Source organism: Corvus brachyrhynchos, unplaced genomic scaffold (genome assembly GCF_000691975.1).
Source record: "Corvus brachyrhynchos isolate BGI_N302 unplaced genomic scaffold, ASM69197v1 scaffold23, whole genome shotgun sequence".
Lineage (NCBI taxonomy): Eukaryota > Metazoa > Chordata > Aves > Passeriformes > Corvidae > Corvus > Corvus brachyrhynchos.
Window position 1 is genome coordinate 10,336,596 of NW_008238983.1, and position 7,085 is coordinate 10,343,680.

The 7,085-nt window shown below is 39.2% G+C and overlaps 1 protein-coding gene and 1 pseudogene across 1 annotated transcript in view; both read left to right on the forward strand.

The window, feature by feature from the left end:
• Positions 1-2,365, forward strand: part of LOC103618785 — a 6,113-nt pseudogene extending 3,748 nt beyond the window's left edge.
• Positions 2,366-5,844: 3,479 nt separating this feature from the next.
• Positions 5,845-7,085, forward strand: part of LOC103618763 (carboxymethylenebutenolidase homolog) — a 7,693-nt gene continuing 6,452 nt past the window's right edge. Inside the window, exon 1 of the mRNA XM_017738759.1 lies at positions 5,845-6,084. The gene's annotated coding sequence lies outside the window, so the exon portion shown is untranslated. The remainder of the gene's footprint in view (positions 6,085-7,085) is intronic.

Here is a 7,085-nt window from a genome sequence, read left to right on the forward strand (position 1 = left end):
AGGGAAAGAAGAAAGGAGTTTTTGATTGTGCCAGAGAACTTTCCCAGCATGGTGTAATTGCCCCCAGGGAGTTGAGGGCTGCATCATCAGGCACAGTGAGGGCCAGCAGCAGCTCCCTAGGGAATATGGTGCTGGGAGCCAGGAGGAGTATCACATCTTCCCCTCCTGTGTGCAACACTGCCTGCACATTTATCAGCAAAGACCTGTCACTAGCAGGCTCTGCTGCCTTAATAACAGAGAGGGAAGCTGCTGGCAAGACAACACTGAGAGGGATCAGACTAATTAGAGGCCAAACTAATTAACTTTCCAGGGAGAGCAAATACCTTGGATTCTTGGGAGTAGCTACATCGAATGTTGCTGAGCTTGGGTATTTGGTGAGAAGGTTATGGGAGACATAACTGAATCTTTTCCAAAGTCTCCTGTCTCTGAGGGGTCAGTTGTTGTGGAAACTTTTTAGCTTGGAATCTCTCTCCTCTCTGCTGAAATGGGAAGGCAGGGTTGGGTGCTGCCTGGCATTTCTTATAGGCACTTCACATATTTCAAGTGTCAGCTCCAGTCAGGAAAGAATTTTTTGGCACTTAATTTGCTTGTTGTGTGTGTTTGTGTGTTGGCAGATAATGTTGTGTTTGCAAGGCTGCAGTGTTGGGGAATTTCACTGGTGTGTCCAAGGGGGTGAGGAGCTGGGGCTGGGAGCAGCCTGCAGGTGATATAAAAGCCTGAACTGCCACCTCGCTCCCACCAATACTTTCTCTTTACTGTCTCTGCATGGTGACACATGCTTCGGGGGTAAACAGGTATCTTCAGAACGCAGCATCTTGGCAAGATGTATTTCAGGCTACACTGAAAATTCTGAAAACATCTATCATGTTTGTTACATTGACTTCCCTGCAACAAATATCCCAGATGACAACCTACGGTTGCTGTCAGCATTTTCACTGGCTAATAAATAGTATTTTCTAGAGAGGTTTTTACTACTTTTCTATCAACACTTACAAAGCAAAAATTCATCCAGGTTCTCACAGAATGGTAAGCTTTTGTAACTCTTAGGTAGGTGTGTAATCAATATCCATAGTTTTTCAATCCATCCTTTTATGTTTTCTTTGATGTAGTTATGTTACTTTTTTATTGAATCCCATTGAGATTCTTTTTTTGTCTTTCTGAGGATATCGGATTAGCAACCCCTAACATTTACCTGAAATAATTAATTATTTAAAGTATGCAAAAGAAAACATAGTAGCAGCATATGCAGGTGACAGTCATATGCATCTCTATATTTTCATATTTTAATACTTGTTTTACTATGGTTGCTTGATTTGCATTTTCTTATATGTTCCAGAGAAGCTGATGCTGTCCTGAAACACCTAAGGGAGAAGTGTGGTGCAAAGAATTTAGGGGTCATTGGTTTTTGAGGGGGTGGTGTTGATGTAGGTCACCTGATGATCACACACTTGGAATTAAAGGCCAGTGTATCTCTCTATGGTAGGTAAATCCAAGAATGTCCTACAGCAGGCACACATGCATAAGTGTATTGTGTAGCTTAAACACTTGAGGTAGCATTTTTTTTCAAGTGAGGCTATCACCTGATGAGGAGAGATATTTTCAGCAGAGTTGGAAGGATACTATGCAAAGAAGATGGTGGAGAGGATATTCGTTCCTAGTTTTGGAACGGGTCAGAGTAGCCATGTCCTTATTTTGGATCTGGACAGACATACATGTTGTCCTTTGGTCACTTTCCCAATTTAGCTTCCTTTTTCCTGTTTACTACTGCTCTGCATACTTCAGAGCCAGAACTTCACCCGGGAGCAGAGAGTGTTATTTTTGTTGTAGCTGCTCTGTAAGGTTAGATTGCAGTTACTTTAAAACCAGATTTCCTTTTGTGCTCTTCTCAAGAAGCTGGGATAGCTGAGCTGCCCTTTCCTGATGTTCTCAGAATGTAAATTGTGGACTACTAACTAAAGCATTGGTTTTCCCAGTCAGTTTGGAAGAACTCAAGCTTGTACGTACAGAAGACGTCTTTGAAGTCTTAATTCAGATATTCAGTCTATATCTTAAGAAACTGGTTTAAATAGAGTTTTAATCTAGAAAGGTATTCTTTGAGGAGCCGTGATTCCAGTAACTTCAAAAGTAAAGCTAGTATGTATGGCTACATATTATACAGCCATATTCACATTATGAAAATTTCTCACTGCAGAAGTAGAATGCTCTATTTGAGTCTGGATTTCCCCTAAAATGTCAGTTGAAGATTTTGTTTTCATGTTTCCTAGGACTAATCAAAGATTCAGATGATATATCCAATCTCACGAACTCTAAATTTTTCATTTTTACTGAAAATGATGTCTTTATTCCCCTTCATCAAATGTGCTAATAACCTCCATCATCTTTGATTTCTGCATGTTTTAATTTCCATCCTGTGAGTCAAAACTCAGCCTCCTAATAGTGCTTGAAGATCAAAAAATCAAGCAGAAATATGGAACTAGGCATAGAAGGGCTAATGTAACCTAGGCAAATAATGAAATCTATATCTATTTTTAAGTGTCTTTCTTTTGTGGAAGTATGGTTACTAACCCAAGTAAAAATGTTTTATCAAAATTCCACTGCTGTTTTGGAGTAATCTACTCAGGCACCTAAGCTTTGCTGTATGACACTCTTTTCTACTGGTTCTAGGAACCCATAGACCATGTAGGATGTGACAAATTGCATCCATACGTGTCTGTTAGAGGCTTTTTGTTCAGTTATAGTGTATGTAGCACTGTCATATATTTCACATATAGGAAATACTTTTGTTATGTCCATGTCTTTGCAGATTGTGAGACCTGCTTTTAACAGATTTTCTAGAATCTGACTGCAAGAGCAGGTGTCGTGTTTTAACATGCTTTGAAATATTCTCCAGTTCCTTGAGATTCATATTAATGTTTGATGGTAAATTAATGTTAATGGTAAATTAATCTGTGTATTATGGCCCTTTTTCATCTATGTTCCACATAAATCACAAGTCCAAAATTTAGGAACACAAATACATTGTTTGGTGAAGCTCATTTAAGAGAGATGAAGCCTTTTTGGGCTTGTAGCCTGGTGGCAGATGCGTATTTAGAAGGTGATGTAATGGAGCACATCTTGTTTCAAAACTTGTGGCTAAGGTTATTCAGAGGGGGTACTATTTTCTCAGATTACCTGTGGCTCTGTGAAACACTATAGATTCCCAAACTGATCAGTCTGATCAGTGTGCAATGCAGTCTGCAGACAGGACATTTTAATGTGAGACTTACAACCACAGCTGCTGCCTGAAGAGGAAATCTTACATTTCAAAAAGCAATCCATGTTTTTTTGCATGGTGTATTTTGTTAGCTCGTCTTTCCATCAATGATATGACAAAATTCTCCATGTTGCATCACCTCAAGATTGCATCCACCTCAGCACCCAGACTCCATTTGTGGCCAGCAGTGGCTTTGTAGGGAATATTCCCCCCTTGCTGAACATCTTGGCAACCTTCACTTTAGGGGATTTCTGAGCTAGATGTTGCCACTCCCGCACTGTGTCGAATGGCCACTGGTAGACCAAGAGTCTGTGGATTTGCCAGACCTTTTTGGAACCTGCTTGAACTGCTGATCTCTAGCACACCTTGTGACAGTGACTTCCATGGTTTAATTATGGCTCATAATTAGAGAGGGAGGAAGGCTCATTACCATTAGTTTGAAACCAGCTGCTTCGTATCTTCATCGGGTGCTGGTACTTCTAAAGCTGCAAGAAATCCAAACATGAGTATGTCCCCTTTCACCCTTTCAGTGCTACAGATAAAGACTGTATGTAATTTAAATGGGGTGAAAATGTAATTTAGGGAAATCTTAATTTTACTAATGACAGTGTCTCAAATTAAATATACTGTCAGGGAAATATTTATTGTGGTGTGTCTCATGTAAAGATAGTCAACAGTACTAATGACCTGTATTTCTGTTAATGGGATTGTAAAGGCTTTCCTCCTTTACATGCTGCTAATGGCCCTCCATCTTTCCCATGTCTTCGGAGAATTCTGACCTGAAACTGCTGATTAACTGTTGATTTCCATGTGACACCACCTATATGTAATATATAAATGCAGCTGTTTCCTGGGTGATACAGCTGTCATAACACATGTTTGCCAGGAGAAGAATGCAGAAGTCTGGAAGTGTATTGTGCTTTAATTACCCCAGTGTCAAACCAGGATAACTCCACAGTAATGGTGTTCCATTAACGCTAGAAAGTTAGTTAATGTGGGAGAGGACAATCAGGACGTCTATTTAGAGAATAGCAGTCATTCATAAATTCTGGAATGGCATGTGAACTGCAACACTAACACTGTGACTAAGCAAAAAGGAAAAAACCAAACTGAGATGCAGCATTTTCTTGAAATGAAAGGGTAGATAGCTACCCAACCGTATCATCATAGTTATTTTATATATATACACACACATATATAAAAGCATGTATATATGAATAAATCTATATATAACATATATTATTATAGTTACTACAGGTACAGCCAAATCTTCATGATAAAAATGTAAGTCCCCGAGTAAGAGCTGGAAATGTGAGATCTGAAAGAGGTGTGTGTTTACAGTGTGAAGTGCAGCCACCTGCATGTACGGAGAACATGGATGCATTGCATTAAGTTTTGACTTCTAAGTGAAAAACCAGCACATATTGCCTATCAAGGAACATGAAACAACAGGAAATCAAATTAAAAGCAGTTTAGTTTCCAAAGTTTAACGTTAATATTAAGGTAAAGTGGAATAAATTCTTTACGTATAAAGAATTATTTCCAGGACCACGTGACTGAGAAAGTGGAAATGTGGTTAAACAGCCGTAGTGCAGAGAAGGTTCTGCAAGCATTGATGCTGTTTTTGTTTTCTAGGAATGATGAAAACTCACAATTTTTCTCTCATTTATTTGACTGCTGTTATCTTAAGCTGGTATGGAGTACCTAAGGTCCTTGAACGCTGTACTTCGTAGCACACAAGTGGGAAGAGCCAAAAATGTAACCCAAAAGGGCTGGGTTTTGAGCCTTATGACTTTGCTCTGGAATTCTTGGATAGGCTTTTTTTCATTTGTTTGACTTTAATTTAGGGATTGCCAACAAAGAGCACTAACAAAGTTATTTAGAATATGAGAAAACAGCTTATATATGAGGACTAAATTGTAAGGCAGAAGTTTGGTAGACTAGTGAGCATTTAGTCTGTGTTTCAGATGTGCATCTGAGGAAATAGGGAATTTTCGATTTCTAATACATTTAGCTTAAGGTCTTTAAGAAATAGTCCTAATAACCCCATAGAAAGAAAATCAGGAGAATGGGAAGGAAGCAAGGGTCAGCCAGAGACTTTAACTGAAAATGAAAAAAAATGTATAACATACCCTGTGAGAGGATAAAAATGTCTGTATTTTAAACACTTATTGTATAGCATGTATGTACAGCAATCTAGAAAGCTATTACTTCCTTACATGCTACTTATTTCCATTCTGAAAGACAAAATATTTGTCCTGTAGTATACAAGCTTTGCCTTGTATAGAGCTTTGAAATGACGTCTCTACTTCACTACCTCACCCTGCTGATGACTTTAAATAAGTCTTTTAGCCATGGATGAACAGTCTAAGGAACTAATTATGCCAATGTAATGTTTAAAGGTGGGGCTACCCCAACCTTCAAAAACGAAGAAACACCCTTTAAAAAAAAAAAAAGTATTTTCTAGCTGGATTGTTCAGCTAAATTAACATTCCGAAACTGAAAAAAAAAGCCCTCCAGGGCTGAATACCATTTGGTGTAAGTTCAAAAGAGGGGTTGGTACTCAGCTCCAGCAGCTCCTCACAGCGGCACACCCCTCCTACGCTCGCAGTGAAACGAACGGCTTTAAAAAGAGTGGCCTTCGTCACTCCGCCAGGCACAAAGATAAAGGCAGTAGCTTATGTAACTCTCTTTTAAAGGAGCCTGATCCTTGCGCTCACCCCCTTCGTTTTGTGAGTTAGTGCTTTGTGTGGGGACCCAATCAGCCGGAACCACCCACGCTGCGCTCCTGCATCCTGCCCCTACTGTCTCGCACCCTTGCTGGGCTCCAGGTATGTGTAGGTTTATTTGGGTTTTTTTAACTCATGGCTTTTTTTCCTCAGAAATGTAGAACAAGTGCTTGCGAGGTGTGACTCAGCATGTTCGGGAGACTTTCGTTGTATTTGCAGGCAGAGTGCAAGCTCATTTAAATGCGATTGGGGGTTACTTTCCTTCTTCTTTTTTTGTCTTTTTGAGATGATGGTTCAGAAACCTTTTATTTTCCCTCCAGAGGTGGGGAAGGCCTCTGAGGAGGAAGACTCAGGAGAGTATATTGAAAGTGATGGTGCCACACAGCAATATCTTTATATTTTTCTGGCTGTAGATACAAGTATCTGAAAATTAGTCATTGTTTAGTCTTCCAGTAAGTTCTCAAGTGCTTCCAGGTAGAAATGGTGGTACACCAAGGCTGTGGGTTTGCAGTCCGAAAAGAATAGCTTTGATGAGTGTAAGAGAGGGGGAATCAATTTCTAAGTAATGTTTCAATAGCATCTTAGAAATGGAAAAAGATGCTGTTTGCATGTACTACAGCCGATGCAGAAACACTGAAGTGTCTTGCCTATGCTACAGAGTTTGCAAATCTATATGGCTTATAAACCATGCAAGCCAATGCTATCCCTCACAGTCTTGTATCTGGAGCTCTTTTCATCAGTGAATATATCTACATCTTTAAATACCTCATGTTCTATGTGTTGCTTTACATTTTATCAGATAATATGAAATGTTTGCAAATAAAGTCTGTAAGGATATACTGCTAAGGGCATTGCATTTGTGTTTCTGGAGTTCTGAAATATATGTTTCTTCAATATTCAGTCCCTGGTTTTGTTATATTCTCTGATCAAAAGGAAAGTCTAATCAAAAGGAAATACTTTATGAATGGAAAATTAGTTATGAACTTCTTCCTATTATATATTTGCACTGTATTTTGCCTTATATGCTCATTTATTCGTTCATTTTTTACTGGTACTTATTTTAAATCAGAAGTCCTGAATGTGAGCCCGCACCATGTAGGGAA